The sequence below is a fragment of the Bemisia tabaci genome, chromosome 3, assembly GCF_918797505.1.
Source record: "Bemisia tabaci chromosome 3, PGI_BMITA_v3".
In the NCBI taxonomy this organism is placed as follows: domain Eukaryota; kingdom Metazoa; phylum Arthropoda; class Insecta; order Hemiptera; family Aleyrodidae; genus Bemisia; species Bemisia tabaci.
Window position 1 is genome coordinate 61,075,341 of NC_092795.1, and position 25,004 is coordinate 61,100,344.

The 25,004-nt window shown below is 39.1% G+C and overlaps 1 protein-coding gene across 3 annotated transcripts in view; it reads left to right on the forward strand.

The window, feature by feature from the left end:
• Nucleotides 1-1,013: 1,013 nt before the first annotated feature.
• The window catches only part of Gs2 (glutamine synthetase 2), a 50,046-nt gene continuing 26,055 nt past the window's right edge, over nucleotides 1,014-25,004 (forward strand). Inside the window, exon 1 of one of the 3 annotated variants that reach the window (XM_019047668.2) lies at nucleotides 1,014-1,202. The gene's annotated coding sequence lies outside the window, so the exon portion shown is untranslated. Of the gene's footprint in view, nucleotides 1,203-23,254; nucleotides 23,441-24,805; nucleotides 24,922-25,004 lie in introns of those variants that run through there. The other 2 variants (XM_019047669.2, XM_019047670.2) reach the window with 2 other exon arrangements.

A 25,004-nucleotide genomic window follows, 5' to 3' on the forward strand; every position in this document is an offset into this window, starting at 1 on the left:
GAAAAAAATGAGATATTAATGTTTTCAACTTCTTTAAATATATCCAGTATAATATTCACCACTAAAATGAAATTGTGAAGCATGAAAAATTGAGTTTCAACTTCATTTCTGCCAAGAGGTTTCACGTAATTTTGACACTTTAAACACTTATTTCCTGAAATAGCAAAAACTGCACCTATAAGCCTTGTCCCCCATACTCCTCATCTGTGACAAAATCAGTAAATAGGGACCCGATCCCGCGAGAAAATTTACCTTAACCTTTTGCAAATGTACGCAAAAGGAAAATTTGAAAATTGGACCTAAAAACTCAAAAATTAAAGGAGATTTGATTCCTGAAATTCCAAGACAAAAATTCTTAGGTTGCAGGAGACGGCGCTGTAAATTTTTGATGAAAGTTAAGGAAATTTTTTTTCTCATTTGATAAGGTCACTTCTTACAGGTCCAGTCCCTTTTATCGATACTGGTTAGTAATTGAATCGCGTTTGCGGAAAGGAGCGAAGCCACTTTCGCTATCTCCAAATTTAACTGGACAATTTAATGTTTTACAAGAAAATGTTTGTGCGGATCCTTTTGAAAGTTTGAAGGAATTTGCTTCATATCATGCAGACAATTCACTTAATTTTGCACAAAATTCAGCACAAAAGTTTTCATGTAAAATATTAAATTCCCCAATTAAATTTGACAGTAACTAATGTGGCTCGGGACCTTTCTGCTTCACGCGGTCTAATTATCAGTGTGGCGTTGTCTTTCTTAAGGCACCCAGTGTTTTGTTCGAAGCCACCCTGTTTTGTTTTGGTCAGAGTTCATCCCCTACATTCCGGGGGTGCCTCACCCAAGGAGGGGCGAGACAGGGGACACGGCGCACCCACATTCCTTCCAGATTATCCCGGTTTTTGAGCAGGATAGCTAATTTACTCGAGGATATCTCAGGATCCCTCCCCTCCCTTCCTACTTTTTTATGGGTCGCTCTCCTCTCCCCCTCCCGTCGGAACGTAAACACGCTGTTGGACGCGGCGTCAGGCGGGCGAGGGGGAACTGGCTGCGCGCGCATCCCCTTGTTTACAAAATCGACGCTGGTGTGTGAGAAGGACTTGCGTTCGCGTCTCAACGCAACTGACATTAGTCTACGCGATATACTCTTCAAGTTCTCATCTCGACTTAATTTTTCTTTCGGTTCTTGACAGTACGGTCCGATACAGAAGGTGAGTGTTTTTCTAAGTAATTACTTCTCTCTGCCTTGACTTATCGAATGGGCGAGAGCGTTCTAATTCCACGATGCTACTCTCATTTTCGTTCGATCGAATGTTAACCCTACGAGTTCATTGACTTGTACGCGGTGATGTTTTTGTTTCGCTGCTTGGCGTAACTTACACTCCCGTGCCTTCTTTTATTCTATTTAAAAATCTCGTCTTCTCTCTTCTTACGTTTCGCGAAGCGGTTCATCGCGAAACAGAGCGTATTTTGAAATACTAGGTCAGCAGCTGTGGAGGAAATTGGTTAATGAGAAAACAGACCTTCTCACATTACTATAAAGAATGAATATAATGTAACAAATGGTGAAAAAAATTGCACGCAGAAATAAATTAAGTATCGAAAATTAAGACGTAATACTTCCTTTTCTTATCCCTACGGGCTTACTTCTATGTCTTTTTGATACGCACTTGACGTCAAGTAACTTTTCTATTTCTTACACATTGATTTAAGCTATATTCAGCCTTTTTTTTTTTTTTTTTTTTTAAAGCAACAATATTCTTGGTGATCAATGCCCGAGCGAATTTTTTTTTCCCTTGTCTAGACGTCATTTGCATTATTATAATTTGATCAAAATTGAAAAAAAATTGTAAGCTATAATTTTCATTCATGGTTGCAACAATAATCTTGCTGAGCGCCCCACAATTTTTCAAGAAATCACACAGCTTCGATATTAGGTAAAACCTCTGTGAATAACGTGGTTTCACGTTTTTTGCTGTTGCGTCAAAATTTTCTGATTTAATCGTATGTTTTCAAGATAAAACACCGAGGCAAATCTTTGAACAAATCAGAAGTTCTCGGTCAGAGTTCCCTTTTTTTCTTGACTATTTTTCTTTTAATGTAACTTTTTGGATTTTTTTCAACCTGCAGTATACTTCCCGATTTTTCTAAATTTGTGTTTCTATGCTTGATCATTTCTGTCTGATGGCTATCTTAAGGCAGTTCCGACACGCACTCGCGGAATCACGAAATGATCATCGCAGCATAAAAGCAAAAAAGAAACCAAAAATTGGGAAGCACACGTCAAAAAAAGTTAAAAATATTACAAGAATGATCCCCGATCAAGCCATACCTACTGAAGTAGTTTTTTTGTTTATATCGGCATATGTAAACCACCGTCTTGGAGTTAAGATTCGTTTTTGATTTTTTTTTTTTTTGGTTTTTCGTATTTTATTGTATATTTTTTTTTTTTTGGTTTTCAGTTACGGTTTTTTGTTTCATTTTCTTAATTTTTGTGTTTTTTTGGGGATATTTTTCCCCGCAAGGTTTCTTTTGTTTCGTCTTTTTACTCTATAAATACGTAAAGGATGTTATCAATTTCCTGCGCGCAAAACTTGGGTTACTATCTGACGAGATACTTCCAAAGTACCTATCAAGAACTAATAGGTGCATGTATCGGTCGGCATTGGAGAACCGGTCCAAATGGGCTCCCTCTCTGAGAGATTCTCGAATCTTCTAGACGTACATGGAGAGAAGCCTAGTTTATGGGCTCTGTTTGCAGTTAATTGCTTTACACACAGGGAATTCTGCGGCAAAGTGTATAGGATGATGTAATATTTAAATGAAACATGTGCATGCTGTTGGGATGAATAATGGGAGCAAACAAGGGACTTTTAAAACATTCAATGTGACAAAATTTTGGACCAATTTTATGAAAGTATTTCCAACAGGTACAAAAAAATATCGTTCAATGTTACATTCAATGTAAAATCGGTTTAACCAAATCATCAAAAGCCTTACAGTGTAACAAGGCAAAATACTCTGAAAAACTTAACTCTTTATTGATTTTTCGACTTCCTCAGATTCCAAATCATCGTTTCCCGGACGAAGGAACGTACGTAACTACATTCCAATTGTTACCAATTTGGAACACTGTTTCCAGTGTTCCAAATTCGCAAATTGCATTTTAACTAAGAGATTCTTGGGAATCTCTAGCTGGAGACTTCACTGAGTTTTCTTCTGATCTCATGCAAGAATCACAAAAAAGTTGGACAAAAATTACCCAGGAAAATTGAATTGTTTGAGTCAATTTTGCAACCTTGGAACGGAGTTAAGTTCCTTCGTGAGGGAAACAACGAAATTTTTTCAAATACAAATTTAAATTTTTATGCTTCCATATTTTTTACTTAGAGATAGTACGATAAACTTAATCTGTTTTTCAAGCTCCAGATTATTCTCTTAATTTGCGTTCCAAAAAAGAAACAAAATATATTTAGCACTTGATTTCATCATTGAAAATTTAGTAATTTATACGTTTCTCTTGTAGTAAGTATTTCACAAAAATAAAATCCATCTCAATAGATCCGACTAGACGAATTTATACTGTCGCGAAAGTGAGAGTGCGGGGCACTAAGTACGAAAAAAGCAATTCCGGATACGCAATAAATTATTTGTCTACTCTGTAATGACCGCACCCCATGGCGAGTCGGGTCAATCGTTAATTTAATCATTTTGAAGGTCCCCAACGCACTCGACAGTGCTGCCGAATTTTCGAGTAAAAAGGGGGTATCACGAGTGTATCGCGTTTTGCCGCATTAAATTATCTTTCGGCCTTGTCCCGGCAAAAGTTACGGTGATTAGTCCCTAATTCTGTGTGTTCGAACTGGCATGCTATTTGTCGCATCGATAAAGTAAAAAATGTCGGTACATTTCGACTCCATAGCCGAACAAATGACGCATGGGCTAAAAGAATCATTCGTAACTAAAAAATTGCAAGATTCAGAAAAATGAAGGTAGACTTTTTTTTGGGATAAAACCTCGCATTCGATGCCGAAATCGTTGACTGTATCGAATGCGAGGTTTTGCTCTCATTTTTCTGGATTTCGCAATTTTTTTTGGTTCTGAAAGATTTTTCAAGCCCATGCGCAGGGGCCACTGTACATTTTTCGGCTAAAATTTTTAAATTGGTAGAGAATATCGACGGTGAAACTACCAAACCACGTATCTCGGTTTGCGACGTCGCAGACTTCCTGTCATACTTTATATTTTAAATCAAAAACTACTTAACGTCCAGTCTTGAAAATTTCTGCGATTTTTCCTCTTCGTGCGGAGAAAATTCTGTGAAAATTTCAAGGAATGATATTGATTTTGTCTACTTCAAAAAAATAAAATGCGAGCGTAGATTTTTAAACACCGCAAACGAGATACGTGGTTTGGTAGTTTCACCGTCGATATTTACCTTATCAGTGATGTGAAATATCTCACGCCAGTGTGACCACATCAGAATCCGGGAAAAATCACTCTAAGATCTTCATGGAATACAAATTACATCCCCTCCGACACATACAATTTAAACATCAATAGCGATAGACCGGATTTTGACGTAGGAGCGAGGAACATTTTGGTGTCCCTGTGAATGCCCTGTCACGGTCAGTTGTATTTTTTTATTCATCTGAGCTTTTAATAAATAAAATTATAAATAAATCTCAGCTGCTTCCGAGTCCGCGTGGTGCCGCATGCCGAAACTCCCGTCGCATCGCGGCGAAATGTTTTTGGTGTGTTTCGTCCAATGACTTCAAACTACTGATATTTGGGAAACAAAGAACAAAGCATCTATTTATTTCGGCTCTCATTGTCAAGGATCCTATCTTTTGAATGTGACATTAGCACAATTTACCGATTTTAATCCGGGATTTGGAATTTTTCGATTTTTCCTCTTAGCATCTCCTCTGCACACGTATGTACACTGAAAACTTTACTGATTCTAATCTGGAATATAGGATTTTTTCAATTTTTCCTCTAAAAATCTCTGCTCGTATGTGCATATCGTTTAGCTTGATTTGCGATGTTGCAAATTTCTTTTCATACATTATTTTGTGTGACGATGAGATTTTAGACGAAAATCCCATTGCAAGTTCTCTCGCCTATTAACTTTGGAGAAATAATATTATACTCTCATTTTTCCCATGATTTTTTACCAAACGAACGAGATGAGATGACAGAGTGTTAAGCCCAATGGGGAGGGGGGCTGCAGTGGAATTTCCCCCCCACGTTCGCAATCAAAAATAACCGCTGCGGTTTAACCGCGAACATCTGCTTTTATTTTCTCTCTCTTGAAACTGCGAAAAAAATTCATTAGTTGCTTCCTCCGCGTTTCAGATTTTTCACTTCTCGCCAATCTATTTCACTGGAAATCATTTAGCCACCCACGCCAAATTTCTAATGAAATGATTTCAACCTTGATGGTAGGCCTCCACCCTCAGCTTTCCCTTACATTAAACTAGGCGGCCACATCCCCTGGCCGCTACGCAGTCCAACTCCCAAAGGCCAGCACACCCTCCAAGGGTCGCTTTATGAACCTCTCGTGAGTTCATCCAAATAGAGCGGGCTCATCTATGGACTATCTCCTATTGATGGACGAAAAAATCAGGAAAATTGGCTCGGCAGGTTTCTAGGACGAACTGTGACTAGAAATATAAAAATTGCATCGTTTAAATGGGATAATCCACAATTTTATTACCTAATCTGTTAAAAAATATAGGTCCTACTTCCAAAATCTAAATAAAACTGACTCTTTTGGGGACTCTTACCTGTCCATGACCGCCAAAATCATAGAAATCGACCCAGTAGAACGCCGCGCCGGAAGGAGCTATATGACAAAATATGAAAACTCAGGGGGTCGGGGCAGCAGAGGTTACAGTAATGATTTGGAAAAAGTCACACTCGAATTTTTCCTGCTCGTAAATTCCATTTTCTCTTGAAATGCGATGGAAAATTTCAGGAGAAAAATTAATTAAATTTCATTCGCTCTCGGGGAATTTCCACACCGTCGTCTGTCTGTCTAGAGTGAGGTGTCGGTTCGCGAATATTAATTCCACACGGCGCGGCGCTCCGGAGCATTGCATCCGAAAACATTCATCCGGTAGGTTATTCCCTTAATAGATTTGCATTTATGACGGTGAGCTATCCCGACGGTAGTTGTTTGTTGTTTATTGTTTATTATTTATTATCGTCCGTTGATGGTCGAGGAAGGTGTCGTTTCATCCACCGGCACGGCGTGGCGCTTCGTATTGCGTCAGTGGGTCGGTGGATTTGCAATTGAGATCGCCGCGCCTAGAGTCCCTTTATACTGAGAGTCAAGACAATTTGAATCCATTTCTGATTGGTTCCCGTATTTTAGGCCTCCACAGTGTCACAAACGGGAATAAAGATTACATTTTCACCAATTGCAAAGATTATAATCTGGAATGGACCAGGGAATTACGGGTTCGGCAAGGAACAAACGGAATGAGAGGAGGAACGGAGAAAGGCATTTGAGAATGGGCCGATCAAAGATTACGAAAAACGTTCAATTTCTGTAATCTTTATTCCCGTTTGTGACATCCATGAGCCGAATTGTCTTGACTCTCAGTATAAAGGGACTCTAGCCGCGCCAATCTTTTTGCAGGAGCCTTCAGCGTTGCCATTTTGTTTGAACCTCATAATCAACCTTGAAGTTGATCGCTGACTCATGATATGTATGAGAATTTTTCGAAAACCATGAAAGCCGAATCTAGTCGTAATGCTTCAGATGTAAATCTAGTCAATGGAGCTTAATGTAGCGTAGAATAGCCAGACATTTTTTATAGGGAGAGGTGGGAGTCTATAGTCAGAAAATTGCTAAAAAAAAATTTCTAAAAATCACGAAGAAAATCCTCAGTCATGCGAGGAGAAGCCCCCCTCCCCCTTCATCTGTCATGCTAACACTGGGCAATATTATAAGACCCACGAATATATGGACTGTTGATTAAAAAGAACCTAAAGCATGAATGGTTCACATTTTTTACGAAGAGGCTGGTGAAACTCTCACAATAGAAGAACGGTTAATTTTTGGAATATTCCGCCCCCCTCCCCTTCCCCACGAAAGAACGTAACTACATTTCAATGTTGTCAAATTTCCCCTCGCAATTCACATCAAATCTTGGGCATTTTTTACTGAAAATTTCACTGATCGAAAAAATTGAATTGTTTGGGTCAATTTTGCATCCTTGGAATGGAGTTACGGTCCTTCCGCGCGAGGGAAGGTAAGGAAACACGCAGGAGACGAAGATTTGAGTGTTTCTTGCAGCAAATGGACTACATTTTGCAATTTGGAACTATAATATCCGGCCCAGTTTTAAAACAACGTATGTGCCATTAGTTTCCCTATGCACATAAGTGTTTTTTCAGATGAGCGAGAATTTACAGTTCCGAATTGCAAAATGCAGTCCAAATGATGTTAGACTCAATTCTGTAAACTTAGGCATACCTGTCTCATTTCCCTTTCATCTTGAGGGATATTTTGCCTGACTTCGACACACATTTTGCTCGTCTCGAAGTTAGGTCGGCGTCAACACCGTAGGAGTGGTCTTTACGTGGGTAGGTGAGGAACACGCTGACCCAATCGGATTATGATCAGACCATGGAGGATAAATGATGCAGTTGAGCCAAGCTGGGTATTCGGACGCTCTGCAAGGCCACAGCATCTCCTTCTCCAGCTTGTTTACAGGTGTCTTACCCACCAAGTACCGTCAACTAGTCATTAAAGTCCCGCGCCGATGATATTAGACCGATCGCGGCACGCTTCCGTACATTGATATATTATTTTTAACCTAGTATAAACAACCATTTTTTGATTAATGTTATTTTCTCATTAGATAAACACCCATGATTTGCTTCTCTGTGGCTATTACGCGTGTCTCAGACGCATGTTTTGACGGTTTAAGGTCTTCTACGCAATGCAACCTGGTTACGATGGATGTATCGATTTTGGTGGATTATTTTGGGAAATTCGAAATGTTGGTCTGTAAAGCAATCATTGACCATTCCCGTGCTGGTATGCATCTTTCAAACTCTTAAAATAAAGTCAAATATACGGTTTTCGATTCACCATTGATATCGATACGGTGATATAAAGTTGCAAAATAGAACCTGTAGGTACATTTGCTTTGTTTCAATATTTTGAACGATGATTTTCGACCCGAATATTCCTCTGTGATTGATCTACAGACTGAAATTTGTATTTTTCCAAAATAACCCACCTACCCAAGTTGCAGTGTTTGCGATAAGTTGCGATTTGATCGGAGAGTGTATTACAATTTTATCGGCTTTGGCTCATTGCAATATTGTCGGATGAAAATTTGCGATAAATTGCGATTTCATCGCATTAATTTGCAATGAAATCGCGATTTCATCGACGGCGATTTATCGCAATATTATCGAACAAAAACGTATTATTTACAGGCTCGTACTGGCCATAAGGCCAATCTGCCATTGGCAGAGACGCCCCCTTTGCGCGCAGAAAACGCGCCCCTCTTACAGATAGCAGGATAAGAAGAAAAAAAATTACGACCGAGAATATGTGAGAAAAATTTCTTAAATGAACGGAAGAAGAGAGAGAGTTAGGAGTAAAGAGAGATGCTTTAACGCATAATAGTGGTAAACAGAGGTCCAAGAACTACTTTTGAAGCGTGAACAATTTTCTGTGAAATCTTCACCTTCTTCTTGACATACAGGCGCTTTATCATCCTCCTTCTTCATTCGCTATGTGCAACTCCCTTAGAAGCGATGGTCGGTTCGATTTGTAGACATACGCATCCTTTATAAACCTCCTAAGAGACCTTTAAACATATTTCCTCCTTTTCAAATGACTATTGATTTGGACATACCATAGCATAGCTCGGGCAAACTTAACCTTAATTTATCTCGAAATTCAAATAAAAGAGACATCTAAAGTGTAAACGCGATACAACCATTCGCGCAAGATGGATGTCCACATTGCATATGAAAAATGTAAGACGCGATGCCGTGAGTCGTGAACTCGCAATGCTCTGCTCTATTTGAAGCAACATTACAAATAAGGCAAACGCAAACAAACACAATATGGAAATAAAGCGAGGGAAATGATGCGCGTTAACGACGGCGCAGAGTTACAACTATTCGTACTTGATGGACGTCCGTGCTGCATCTGAAAAATTGAAGGCGCGATGACGCGAACCGTGAGCTCTCAATGCTCTGCTTTATGCTGTCAATGAAGCGTCGCTCTGATTCGGGAGAAAAGTTAAAAAAAGGCCTGAGGACATCTCTCCTACCCTCCTGTATTACTCTTGTAGTGCTTGAGGCACCATTACGAATAAGAGAAACGGAAACAAACACAATGTGGAAAAAGAGGGAGGGAAAGAATACGTGTTTACGACGGCGCAGAGATACAACTATTCGTACTTGATAGACGTCCGTGCTGCATCTGAAAAATTGAAGGCGCGATGACGAGAAGCGTGAGCTATCAATGCTTCACGTTCAATTTTGCAGTTTTTACTCCGTGCGACCAATAAACTTTGAACCTGAAAATAGCGTAAACTTGTGCTGATTTGCCAAAAGTTTCTGAACCACTCTCCACGTAGGGAATGCCCTACCAGGAAATATCACATTACGCCCCTTTAACCAGCCAAGGGTCTACGCTCTCAGATGCGAGCCAGTCCGACCCTGATTATTTATACGTATTTTTTTACAGTAAAATTTCGATTTTATCGAACGAAATTTTCTAGAGGTATAATTGCGCCAAAATTTAGGATAATTGCTCAGATGATTGACGATCCTGGCGATTTTTCGCAAAAAAATCGTAGAAATATCGCATATTATTTTCTAACTATCGCGATTTTTTCTGTTATGAAATGCTGCTTGGGTAAAGGTCAAAATTTTAAATATATCGATCGTACCCATGAATTCATTGCGCAAAAGCTAAAGATCCACCTTCTAAGTTACGTTTTGACTCGCTGTGTTATATATACCAGGTGGTACAATCGTGCGCTGGACACTATTTTGCGGGGAAAATTTAAAGCCGAAACAGTGCAAAAATTTCATTTAGAGTCAAATATTTGAGCTCTACTGAGAAGCAGCGCAAGGTTGGGGGGGGGAGGGGTGTTCAGCGCAGGCAGTTAGCATTGGAATATTAAGTTGAGGTCACGCCGAGAGGCCTATAACGTTTTGGGTCCTTTTAGACCTCATCACCTTTTACCACCTTGTTATACCGTTACGACCACGTTTCTTAGTGTTTTTTTTTCTTGGCACATACATCGAAGCGAAGCCTTACATAGTTTATAAAACTATTACAGTCAAGCAAATGTACAATTTTTTAGCCTTTGTCAAAAACAGATGCCAAAGATAGATAAAACAAAAGAACTAGGAGACAACTTGCACAACCATGAATCAAATAACGTAGCCGGCATTGTTATGCAGAGATAGCCACTTAGAGCTGCCTGAAAGCTCATTCATATTAAACAAGCGGAAAACGGATTTTTCACGGCCCGCGCTGACCCGGCCCTCGCCCCTTCCCGTTGCGCCTGACAAAAGAACGCGCTGGACTCAACACTCAACACTAGAGCTGTTGTCCCGGCCCCAGAGATGCCTCGCAAGTCGGCTAAAGCAATAGTGTACACACGACGAATTTGAAATTTTCGGCTGCGATTGGCAGCCCTGCTCGTCCGAGCCGCGGCAACAAACATAGCAAGCCAATTAAAAACCAATTGGGACCTTTTTCTCGGTCTCTGAATATGGATTCATGCTAACAAATCGTCGTCCATTTCCAGTGTCATAATTACTCAGCTCACAAATTAGAGACTTTCTATCCTTTCCTCTCTGCAATTGAGTGTCACAAATTGTCTGCGCCTGAGGTCTTGAGCTACAGTCTCGTAAGCCAAAAAACATTGAACTTATTGAGTGAGATATAGTTGAAAATTCAATCCCGAAGTGTGATTTAGAGGGCAGATCAGGGTGGCAAAATTTCACGAAAAATAAAATCTTAAATTTTCACGTGAAATATTTTATGAAATTTCAAAAATTCATGAAAAATATCGAAAAATACCGGTTCCTTTCCATGTCTCGCAAAATGTCGAAATCGTGACTTTCCTATATTTTGGTGTGTTTGATTGTGGGTTGCAAACTCTAGCCCCTGACAAATATGAAATATTTCACAGCCCCGTGAAATTTCCAACATTTCATTTCTTTCTGACGTTTCATGCCAATGTGGGGTGGGTTTATAGATTAGAGTTAAAGAGAGACTCTCCGCTGGTAACTTAGAATAATAGGGGAAGTTTTTACGTCCGGGACTCCAACAATCCAACATTTTAATGTTGATCTACTCAGTAGCTGGCTGTTGAGCGTGGTGACTTCTCGTTCAGCAAACAAATAGAAGTTTGCTAAACTTGTTTGGCACATTAGGCTATCCAAAGCTCATCAGTCAACCAGTGGGTACGTCAACAGCAAACGAACAAAGAGGTCTTCAACAGTCAGCATGAGGGCAAATAACTGTTGCTCCCTCATTATTTATTCCTCTTATGGAGATGTTGAATCCCTAAAATTTCAAAAGTTTTCACTTGTCACTGAAGTAGGTGTTAGAAGAGGGGCTCTCTTTGTCCCCGTGTTTGAATCAACCAGGTAAATTAAGTGACAAAGTCTGGAGTATAATTCCCCTTCTGAACAAAAAGAGGGTCTGGGGGTTTCTCGTAAGTATTTGCGAAAATAAGCCGTGAAAACTAATTTATCTTAAGCTAAACGTAAAGTTGAATCGCTAACTTCAATAGCAAAATAAAGGCAGCATCAAAATCGCCAAGAACAATTGTCAGCTTATTAGGTTTTCAATTAATTTATATCTGTAGGTGATCAGTGCTTACGATGCGCCAGCGCCATACAGCAAAACAGATAATGCTTTTGTCCTACCTCGGAAATTGAAGGCGAACTGACAAAAAAAATGCCGCGCAACCGCAATACTGCCTGACATTTTACGTGGATTCAGCTCCCTTTTCTTCTAATATTTTAGTCATAAAAATCTGTCAATGATGAATTCTTCATTACCCAGAGACGGTCCATGCTTGAAAAAAGTGTCCCACAAAATTCCATCCAATTTCGGTTACCACGCGGCGAGTAACCAAAGTTTTTCCCCTGTTAGGTTCTGAAAATCGTGAGAGCATTTCACTCGCTGAAGCCTCCATGATCTAGGTATTCTCCATTCCGCCTCTCAAGGAAACTCAATCTTTATCATGCCATGCTTAAAAAACAATATCTAAATTTACTCATTTCTGATGAGAGAGAGTGCACGTATAGTCATATCAAAGCGGCACAAACATATTTTAAAGCGATTACATGTGTTTACACGAATCGGTTGTTTTCTCCGGCGCACATTGGATCGAGTCACTATGAGAGGTCGGACAAAATTTGGAAACTTTAGAAGCTTATAACTCCGTTTATGCAAAATTTGAGGTTCTACAGGTGATTTCATTGATTTTCTCGTGAAATTTTCTTCTAGAAGCACCCATTAAAATTTAAAATGTGACAAAATAAACATCAAAATTGGCAGATTTAGTCAAAAATTTCATGACCGACCTTTTTAATTGACTCGATCTACCGTGCGGCGGGCCGGTAACGACCCACGAAAGTAGAGATATGACGAGCTCAAATGATAGTGTTTGAACTGTTCAACTGATAACACTGCATGTTTCAAATTTTCATACGCTGAGCAAGCTTTAAACGAGAGTAAATACACCAAAAAAAGTAATTTTAAGAAATAGGCAGAATTATCGTTTCCGAAATCTGGGATGTAATGGGATGTGTTCAAAGTGCGTTATATAATGAAACTTTAACGTTTAATGTTTCTCTCGGCATCTTTAAGGTAGAAAGTAGAAAGTGGATGTAGCGAAAGAGGAGGCTTTCAACTTGGTGACATTGATCTTAAATGGATTACATTTTGCAATAAGGAGCCACTATCCCTGGTTCTCCCGTAAAAGCATATATCTGCATAGAGAAACCAATGGCATGTATGTTGTTTCTAAAATGGGGCAGAAATAGTGGTTTCGTATTTCAAAATGTAATCCCAATGACCATTGCAAGCTCACAATATCCTTTGGTAAAGCAAACCGGGGGTGAGTTGAATAGCCTTGTGTAGCCATTATGTGGACTGCATTTTGCAATTTGGAACTACAATATCCCGCCCAGTTCAGAGGCCACGTGCAAAAATGCATATATCGGTTACAATGTTTCAAAACCTCCGGCCCTCTTTTATTTTTTGCAAGGAGACCGAAGCATCATCATGGCTTGAAATTTTCACATAAAATTCTTCACATAGAGGAAGAATAATCGCCGAAGTTTTCAACAAATGAAGTTTACTGGTTTTTCATGTAAAAAATAGAGTATGACAGGAAGTCTGCAACGCCGCAAACCGATATACACATTTCTGCAATTTTATGAACGGTATGTACCATTAGTGCTTTAGAGCTACCATTAGAGCTTTGTGGCGATTAGGTGTCGCAAAGCGCCAAAGAGCGCTATAACAGCGACTCGTATGTATGTATGTACCATTAGTTCCCCTATGCACATGAATTCTTTTACGGATGGACTAGAAATTGTAGTTTCTGAGTGCAATTTTTTTTTTTTTTGCACTCCTCCCAAAAGTGACCCTGAGGGTACCTACTTCCTCAGAAATTCTTGAAAATTACCATCTCCTCAGATTTTTTCCATCTGTGTGCTTTAAGTGGCTTTTTAGCACACAAACAAAATTAACCTCGAGTGGCCAACAGCGATAACGTCATGAACAATTAGATCATGTAAAATGTTACTATATATTCTAAAATTCAATTTCTAATCATTTTGCCGGCGATTTTGACATTTTAACTTTTCAGGTCACATGTAAATCTCTCTCTGAGCTCTCTCGCTAAATATCCCTCAAAAATTACATCAGCCCCTTCTCGGTGGATGCTCTTCATTTTTAGTGATTGGTGGGGTCAACTCACCAAATTACGATTCCGTGACACGCGCATACCTCGCACATGGTTTTAGGTGCAAAAATATCGCATTAAATTAAACCATCTAACGGATTCTGCTTTGAGCGAGTGGAATCAGCGAATCGGCAACACTGACGTAACATTGTAGCATGCAGCCACATCTACTATCTGTTGACTCAATTATCATTTTGATTATTTGGCGTCTTGCCAGCCGGCCGTTTGAGGTTGTTCGCGACTTTTGCTCTCTCTCTGAATACAGATTCGCCGTCAGTGCGGCCTTTGCAAAAAAGTCAGGTCAATGTTCTCCCCTTCTTCCCATGCTTATGACGTAAGTGTCAGATAAGGTGGGGTAGGGAAGGGGAGGTGGCTGATCGCGCCAAGTCGGGCCTTGAGCCCTTTCGGCCAAAATCGATAGAGGATGGTCTTTGACCCTCAACCACAAACCCGCTCGTCCGCACCCTAGCATGCAAGTGATGAAGAGTAATTTGTTGCATTTTTGCATCTACTCGCGTAACACGATTTAATAATGAGAGGATCGTGAAGTTTAATGAAGTCAGACAAGATGTATCTATTATCTAATGGTGGAAGCTCAAATTATTTAGTATATAGCGGAAAAACCGGTAGAGAGTAACGATTTCCAGTTTTTAGTGCCCTTACGTTACGATCATGATCAGGAACGTGCGGTCAATTTTAGAGTCATATTTGAATCATATCAGATGTTATAACCGTTTGAAATTAATTTTTTTAAAAGGATGCAACAGAGTCACTGTGGTAGGTAAATTTAGTAACTTTTGGTATAAAAATTAGTATCATAATGGGAAAATGACTGAATGAAATGGAGATACCTTTCAAAACTATTGAATGTTGCATATTATGTGTGGAGGTTTAATCATAACAACTAACTTTACCAGTATAAACTTGAAAATTTACAAGAAACCCTTGGTTTCATGGCAATCAGCCGCCAGACTATTGGTAAAATCTGCGTTTTATTTCTCAATCTCATCGCAGTAACTCAGCAACGAAGTAAATCATTGTACAACGTAGTGCATGGAAATTCGCTGTGTATGCATTTTTGTCGGGACTATTTTTAACTGAGAAGAGAGAAGGAAAAATGATGCTACGGAGTCCATTTTCCGGGATTTTTATGTTGGAGTCGCGTCGTTGTAAAACTGATTCCATGCAAAACTGAATTATTTAGGTAAGGACGCTGAGGAGGGAACAATACACGGGAAATCCAATTCAATAGAACGATAAATTATACCAGAAAAAAAAGAACCTTGAGTGCATTATTCGCTCACACGATGAAGTGCATTCATGCATACAATGTACCAATTTTTTTGCACGGTATTAAGAAGGAAAACGTAGCGCCAGGTACTCATCCAGCCAATTCAATTGTTTTTCCCACCCCTTGAGACTTGTTTAAATTCTATTTTAAATAAGCATTCAAGTATATACATATCAGCAAATTTACGAGGAAAACAAACCAATTTATGAAGATAACAAAACGAACACAAAAAAATCAGAACAGTATTTAACAGAAGGCTAGTAACAAAACATTTCAAGTTTTTGCAATGCAAATATTCAAAATATGTTATTTCAGAGTTTTATTCCGCAAAACTTTTTTTTAGAACTTGTACCAAATTGAGTATTATGTTTGAACCTTTTTCGGGGCTTTTATGCATTTTTCTGACTGACCAATTCCCGATCCGAGCCCCCGAAGCACTTCGCGCCTCTGGCGTTATGCGTTATGCGTTATGCGTTATGCGTTATGCGTTATGCGTTATGTGTAACACTTTTGAATTTATGTATAATAGAATCTGTTAAAGTATGATTTGCGTTCCTCCTTATTGTATACGCATGCATCCCTATTTTTCGTCATGCATGAGAGACAACCAGAACAAATATTTGCATAATTGAATACTAAAGAAATCAGGCAGGATATATTCAAAATAATCGGCGTTGATAACAACTTTCACCAAAGGGCTTTATCACTGCCGGTCTTTGATGTAAAAACTAAAATTTTGAATTTTTCCCAAATTCCGATTTTAAAAGTAACCAATCTACTTGCAATCAATCACCGAAACAAAGCTCCGCACAGTGACTCGTGCAAATTTCTCATCTCAAATCAACCGAATATAAAAGGTAGATCGATTTCCATCGTCTCCGCTGCAGTGGATAACAAGAGTTTTTCAGAAACTCTCTCATCCTTGTTATCCTTATCTTGTTGTTATCCTTGTCCATGTTGAAAATTGAGGAGTGAAATTCGGTGCCGGAGCCTATACAGCACCCAAAAACCCTGAGTGATATGAATGCGAAGTAAAATTAGCACCATAAAAGCTAGCACTCCCCAGAAAGAGTAAGTTCCACTCCGTAATAGAGTAAGTCACTCCATAAGAAGTACATATTCCACTCCGCATTAATATCACTCAGTGTTTTTAGGCGCTACATAGACTGCGAGGCACAGAATTTCACTCCAAAATTTTCAACAGTGTAGTCGCACTGACCTATTCTTCGCCAACGGAAAGGTTTCTTTTATCCTTTTTTTCTTACAATTAGCCATAAACTTGCTTTAGTCGTCAATTTTTATGGCGAGTCGCATTCGGCGATGTGCCAGGTGTTGCCGCCATGTCTTTAAGTGACGAGGATTATAGCCTGTCGATGCTATGTCTATGTCTAAGCCGGAGGTTTTCTATTGTGACGTCATGCCAGTTTGGATTGGTATCGACACGACTTTAAAATGCATTCGCTTTCCTTAGCTTAACTCGGAGTGATCGAGGTTTTTTCACCACCATCTGGCACTGAGTGGAGTTGGCCAATGGTGCCGTTAAGTTTATGACCGCACGCATTTTCCACGAGAAAAAATGAGGCAAATGGGATTTTTATGCGAAATTTCGCATCGCTGTCAGGACATATGCGGGCCCGGAGCCGTGCTGACTGGTGGTGATCTGTGACGTGACATTGACATAATGTGCATCGCGGCCAAGACAAGTAATAAACCATACTCTTCCCTCTCTTAATCAGAGTTGCCATTTTGCGGTGAATTCTTTGATTTTTCACAAGAAGTGATGGAAAAAATGTGTGTATTTAATGAAAAATGGGAAAATTGCTCAGCTCTCATTGCCGATATGCCACACCGGTGCGGTGATTACTTCACGTGAAAAGTGGTAGGAGATGAACATTTTCGATTTCTGCAAATCTACTGTTTGAAAATTTTACAATTTATGTTTTATTTTCATCCATTTTAAAGTGTAAAACTTGTTTCAGTGTGAGAGCTTCAGAATGGTACATTATGGTACAATATGTACTATGTCCACACTGTTGGAAATGTGGGACTGAAGTCCGGAGCGCTTCTCACTCCTGACTCCAGAGTCTATTTTACTCCGCTGTCTCTCTCCCTCCGGAGTCCATAGCTTTGTCCATCAATTTCAAGAATCAGCCCGCTACGCTTACCTTCCTGACTGGTCGTAATAGTCTTGTACCAAACTTAATTTTTTTCCCAGAGGGAATCTCACGCTCGAATGAAGCTTTTCCCCTTGTAATGAGAATTGCAGTTTAAGGTGAATTTCAACGCACGTTGGCAAATTCACCAAAAATCTGTCAGTTAGACCAACATAAAGACTTTATTTTAAGAGAGAATCCGAAGATATGCTAACTATGTACCCAATTACACTGTTAGGTTCGACACAGTTTAAGGAAAATGACAGTAAGTGCCACGAAGATATCGTATCTTGAAGGCTGGGTCGGAAGCATTTTTTGTGACTAACCTTGAGTTTGAATGGGATCAACCACTAGATTACCCACGTCGACGAAGACGAATCACGCTTTTCCCTATGCTTGGCTCGGCAGACGCGAGTGTCAGTATAGACAGCCATTGGTACTTAAGTACATACACGTTGTCAAGTTTTTTTCTTGGCTCACATGCTTGTACAACATTGTTACTGAAGCGTCCTTTTAAAACAAAAATCTTCGCATTAACACCGCACTATGGTCCACAGACCCTATTTAACGGAACTTTAGTCAAATTTTGAAGGTGGGAAAAATTAAAGTTTGGCACTACAGTTTTATCATACATACTCCCATGGATCGTCACCTAAGTTTTCATCGACTAATAATGATTTATAAGATTGTGACGGACCCTAAGAACAGAGCGCGCGACAGGTCTTCATTAGCTGATTGTGGGCCGCATTCGGTGGTGCGTTACAAGGTGTTTATTTTACCGAGTTACGCATCATCTATGTAAATTTTTGGGCAACATGGTTCCATCTGGTGGCAAGTGACTTCCTTTTCACCCAGTTTCATTAATTTTGAACTGAAATTTGTATGCTTTTTAACGCTGCAAACATACGCCAAAAAATGATAAAAATCAGTGAAATTCGTAATTTTTAGGAAGCTCCAACTTTTTTTTTAATTCTAGTTAATGCTTTGCGGATTGAAAAATCTTGTTCTACATATCCTTAAGTTTAAAATGAGGCCAATTTAAATGTCGCCTTTTGTCGCCTAATGGTCGAAATGAATTTTTTTCGGAGTGCACCTCTGTGCATCAAAATGTGGAATATTCCATGCATTTTTGGCGTTTTTGCGACTGTTAAATTTTTTATCGGTGCAAAATGAAAGTATTCCGATATATTTTGATCTACTGAGTCCGAAAATGACCTTGGTTTTTTCTTATGACCTCTCACTTTTCCGAAAAAGCGACTTTTTCCCGGGAAAATGAGCAAATTTGACGTATTTTTGCCATAATTGCAATTCATGTTGATAAATTATACTGGACCGGCGGTAAAGAGATTCTGTTATGTATATTAAGCTGCTAAATCCGAATATGACGTAGGTTTTTTTTATCACCCTCCAGTTCTCCGATTGTCGATTTTCCCGAGCCTTTTGGGTAAAACCTTTTCCGGACTCTAAGTGTGTTAAAAATACATTTTAAAAATGATTTCGATGTGCGATACATCGATTCTTATGCATTCTGACTTGCTAAACCCGAATATGGCCTTCGATTTTTCCTATCACCCCTCATTATCCCGGAAAATTCAATTTTCCTTGGAGAACGAGCTTTTCCGGGTAAAATCGGTCTTTCCGAAAAATTGAAGGGTAATGGACAAAAACGGAGGTCATATTCGGATTTACCGCCTAAAAATACATAAGAATAACCTAATCTCGACCGACAGACATTTTTGTTATTATTTTTATACATGTCAAAATAGGGTGGAAAAAATCTTCAATCTTAAAAGCGCCAGAAATTACATTTGAAGTTAAGTTTCTCGGCAGGATGTTAATATTTTGTTTAACTAAGATGTAAAATGAAATCAGCGACCCAAAAATCATGAGATCCAACACCTTTTATGGCGGTGCAGTGCATTTTCGAATAAAGTTCCGTTAAATCCAGTCTGTGGACCATAGTGCACCGGTACCGTAATAAAAACTACCCACAAGATCGATGAAATATGATAACAGTAAAAATTTCAACATATATTTTAATGAAATCAGTACGTTAAAAAAACCACGAGCCCTCTCCCTAACAATTGACTATGTATATAAGCAAAAAAGGCCCACGGTGGTTTGCAAGTTTTTCTATTTTTGCCAAAAAAAATATGCCAATCAAGACCCTGTTTTTTAGTTCTCAAAACTATCCCAAAAACCCACTTTTACTACTTTAAAATTAATCTCGGACGCATTTCATGAAGTTAGATGAAAAATTTTGGACAATCGCTACGAAAGTTTCCTGAAACGATTCGTTTGAAGTATTTTCATTTTACAGTGTAGGGAAAGTTAGAATATTTGTATAGTTAATAAGTCATTGAATGACCCTGGCTCGTAAAGAACTCTAAATGCAATCGGAACCCTGGAAAAATACAGTTATATCTTTGGATACCACTATTCTGGCCTAAGGGAGCTCGTTGTGCCTACTCCGTCAATTGAAGGCGAATCTGCCTCGAAACGAATGGCGCTCCTCAAGGGTTATTTATTTAAAACGTAGATTTGTAATCCTGTGTCACGTACCTCTATTCGAACCTATTGGAGTCCATTTGGCCTACCGTATCCTATAAAGGCGTTTGGCGAGGAAAAAATTACACGAGAATAAACGAGAGAGGAGTAGACGGAATAGCTGTCCAGACCTCTGTAATTGTTGAGTTGATTAAGTGGTATTTGATTGCCTTATTTTAATTATACTTTTAAAGTTCTGGGTTTGATTATACTCTTAAAGTCTTGTTTTTAGTGTCATGGAAGCAGCTTTTATGTTATTCTATATAGCTCTCGAGCGCTCCGAAGAGTATGGTCGCACTGAATAAATTAGCCTCAGTAATTATCCGATAGCGTATTTTTGAAGAGTCACTTAATTCACCTCGCCCTTGTTTTGTCTCATTAACACTTACTTTGCCTCTTCTTGAATATCTATCTTCTCTGAAGATTAAAGTTCAAACGCTCACTCGAAACTGTCGGCTTTTTGATAAGTTTTTTACTTCATACAGGAAAAATTGTCGTCAACTTATCTTCGCTTCACTCTTTTCAATTTCATTGCAATGTTCGAAGCAAACTATTCACTATACTTCATATTATCCAACGAAATTCCCACTTTCTGTGGTATTCTTCTCTTTTGATAGGTATCTGTTTTCTATGCAAAAAAATTAGGTAAGAACTTTAGGAACGTGCGCAAGTATAATTTGTAAAATCACTGGTAAAAAAACCTCTTGGACCAATGCCGCGGTGCATTGACTTAAGAGTGCAGTTTCTCGTCGCCGGATTTAAGAGTCTTGAACTCTTGTTTCAAGCGGATTTTGCATTGATTCAATTCAAAATCCGCTTGAAAGAAGAGTCCAGACTCTTAAATCCGGCGACAATAAACTGCACTCTTGAACCAAGAGGTTTTTTTTTACCAGTGATATAGACATGGAAAAACTAAAGAATTTGTGATTCTCGCATCAATTGAAGAGGCTGTGAAGTACTAGATGAGACGTATTTTTCAGACGATTTTAAAGTAACTTTGTGTAAGGTTTTCGCATCCCGTTTTGCAATGGTTTATCTCGAATGTCATCTCAAAGTTTTTCCCCCTCTTTATGGACCACAAAAAATGATACGGTGTGTCAATTTTTAAATCATCTCGAAAATATCACTTGATAGTCCACTGTACGGTCTCAAAAAGATCCATTTTCGAGGTTATTTCAATTACATTTTTCAATAAGGAACCACTATCTCTGGCTCTCAAATAAAAGCAAATATCTGCATTAAATGGCATGTTTGTTGTTTCTAAAATGGGACAGAATTATTAGCTCCTTATTGCAAAATGTAATTCATCGTTCAAGTGGGATTTATTAAGTTCATTTTCCTTCCGTGTGCAGGCATCTAGGCGTTAATTTTTATTTTCGAATCCAAGTTGCGTTAGAATTGAATAAATTGATAATGCCAATGCCTCAAGAATATTTTTGGGTTCTTCTTCCCCTTGAGTCAGTTTTTGTCATTCCCTCTAATGAGTGTCCGTATCCAGCATCCATGCCTATAGATAGATAAAGACTAATTATAACTTTAAAATGGGCAGAGCAAGTGATTTGTTGAGGCGAAAATAAGAATAGAAGAGGAAGAAGAATATAGTCGGCTAATCACCTCTGAAAGCAAGGAGATAATAGTCGCGTGACAGCTTTAATATATTAAGATTTCCGATGACAGCATTATTCTCATCGCTATCCATCGTATCAATCGATGAATTTCGTTAGATTTGGCTTCGATTACTTGATTTATTCTTACATTTATTCTTAGTCCGGTTGGAGGAGAAGATGAACGTAAGTTCTAGTGTAATACTTTCTATGGCTCTCACTCAAATATTCGTAAACGGTCTCTCACAGTGATCGCTCCTATAGGATCTATGTAGGGAGCTTTTTCGCCCCCAGGAATTTCTGGCTATGTAAGATCTAATTTATTGGGAAATTTTTACAGAGAAACACACTCGTGCCAAAATAAATACGGTTATTATTCACACTTGGAAGATCCACCGAGTATTTGTCGGTTCCCATTCCTGGCATTTGAATTTTCCGGGAAACTTCAATCCCTACTCACACCCATTGATCTCCATTTTTTGAAGAGCTTTAGCTTAAAGTTGAAATAAATGCTTTAACTACTCAACATTAGTATCAAGCAGTCTGGAATGGAAATCAAGTTGTCATTTTGACTCAATTTTTTTTTTTAGTTTTCATGCGTCATTTGATTACGTAGATAAATCACGTGCAATTTTATCACTTCATCGTTTTCGCAGTCAAAATCACTACGTAAGGAGTAATTACTTGATCATCCCTCCAACGCCTGATGGTTTTGTTTCGAATCACATCTCCCGGCCGTTTCAATCAATGAGCCGATAAACTTTAATTGTTCATTTTATTGATGCATCATATCGCTGCACTAAATTACTGACCATAATTAAACACCGGTCCTTGTTTGTCTGGTGAAGATCTCACACGGAAAAATGGATTGCTTATTTCACAATTAAATTGTTGAAAAATGTATCCGAAATGTTTTAAGTGCACATTTTAAAATAGAGGAGTCACCCTCGTGGATTAGAATTTTTTTTTGGTAATCTCTATATTGAAACATGTCAGGACACTTTTTTTAACTATAAAATTGACAAATAAGCAGTTTCATTTTTCTACGCGCAGATCTTACCTCAAGTTAATAGAAGGCACTTCTCATGCCTTGGTCTGTTTGAGCAAGGATACACAAATCATAATCATTGCCGTGGAGACAATGATTAGGCACTTAAAAAAAAAAAAAAAATCTTCTATTTCTGATATCCGGCTGTCCGAAAAATTACTCACGGTGAGAGATAGGAAATGATAAAGTAAACATTTGATTAGGCTTATAGTTTCAAGACAATAATAGAAAACTGCGATAAACTGATATTTGAGGCTAATATTGGCTCCCGATATCTTGGTCTTCAACAAAATAAAATCTATTTTTCCTGTTCAGCTACCTACTTCTCATCTTGAGAACCGTTTAGTATCCTCAAGTCAGCCAGCCCATAGATCAACTGATTCATGAGTATAGCGTAGCATAGAATGAAGCACTGGTTGCGAATTTGTGAGACTGCTCGGCTCATATCTTCAAATATTTGCTCAAATTCATTATTAAATTTACACGTTTTTCTATGAATCACGTAATTACGTGGATAGATGATAAGGCTGATAAGATAAGGTATCAGTTCATTTGCTCACTGGCCCAATCGGCATGCATAGCCCGCCTGCTAAAGGACCTTAAAGACATCTCATTGTCAGTTGAAGTACCATCATTGTGAGCTCGAGTGTTGTCTCTCAGGTGTCTTCTTTATCAGTCATTCTTCTACTTACAAAGTTGAAGCTTTGTTGTTTGTGTTATGTAAATTTTCATTTTTCACAGCTTTATTTATTGTTTTAAAATTTTCAAGAAAATAATCAATAGCTCTTTGGCGTACGGTCCCTATTATCATTCTTCGCAGAACGGTATGTAATCATCGCTTATTCTAATCAGATCAGCTTTTAACGTAGCCAAATTAATAGCGTTACCAGCAGCCTGATTGTTGAAATTTTTTGTTTGTCGGGACGACATAGATGACATAGGTTAGGCGGAGCGAGATTGGTCGTCTATGTCTCATCGTTGCTTTGTCGTGCCTTTGTCAATGGGTGACATACTGTCGGGAACATCAAGCGTTACAAGGCGTTACAAAGCGAACACAAAAGCGTTACAAGGGGGGAGGGGGAATTGCCGAAAAAGTTCGTTGCGTAATTTAGGGACAGCCTCCGAGGGAATGAGCTTTTGAGTAATAATTGGACCGAGTTTTTCAGGAGGGAACCAACCCCCCATATTTTCAAAAAATTTAGTTAAAAATGTTTTTGAGTTTTACTAGTAGTTTATTTTTTCCTACCAAAATCCGAAAGTTCAAAAAAAAAAAATTAGTCTGTGAAAAGAGGAGTTAAAGTTTATTTTCTACATCGAGCCTCGTGCAGGAATAAAAATTCAAACCTCTCTCTCCCATTTCCAAATCAAAGACGGTTGGTTCCTTTTCGATGAACTCGGTCAAATCATGAGTACGCCCCTAAATCGTCGCCTTCCAGGCAAATTATCACAAGCGCCATGCGACGTTTAAAAATTTTCGCCGCCATTTTATTTTTTTACTGAGAAATTGTTGGTTGAATCTGTTTGGAAATTTCACTAAATTTTATCGGCAGCACAAAGAAAATTCAGTGAAATTTTCGGACAGCTTCGTTGAACAATTTCTTTGTAAAAAAATAAAATGGCGGCGGAAATTTTTAAACGTCGCATGGCGCTTGTGATACTTTGCCTGGAAGGTGACGAAATCTCGATCGACAAGAGGAGTTACCACGCACAATCTGGCAGCGCGGCTATCTTGTCAAGCGAACTTAGTAAGCTCGAGCTTTGCCGGCCGTTACGTCTCTCGTTAAGACGCCGCCGCCAAGTAACGCGTCTCTTCAGACTCACTTGTTCACTTGTTGATAACTCGATAAAGCTCGACTTGCGGCTCTAGTGATTAGTGTGCCCCACCCGCTCCTCTCCTCCCCGCCCCGCCCGCGGCCCCGATGCTGCCCGCGTCGCACAGCGGATCCAGCCAATCGGAGAGGTCGGACAAGATTCGGAAACTTTACAAGCTTATAACTCCGTTTACACAAAGTATTGAGCTTTTAAAAATGATTCCGCTGGTTTCCTCGTAAAGTTTCCTTGCAGAAGCACTCATAAGTATTAAAAATGTGAAAAAATAAACGTAAAAATTTGCACGTCCGACTTTTTGATTGATTTGACCCACTGTGCGTCGTCGAACGTAATAATCTACGCTTAATTACCCGCGCGAACGCGAACGGTGTCCCTAGCCTGTCGGTGTGAGCCGTGTCCGATCTGCGATCTGTGTGTACTCGCAGCCAAAACGTTTAGTTGTGTCCCTTCCGGCACTCACTCTTCTCTCTCTCGTGTGAGTCGCGCATTTCAGTCAATTTCAGTAGCTTAAGCTGGATCTTCAGCTTTTACCTCCGTGTATCGCCACTATAGATGTAT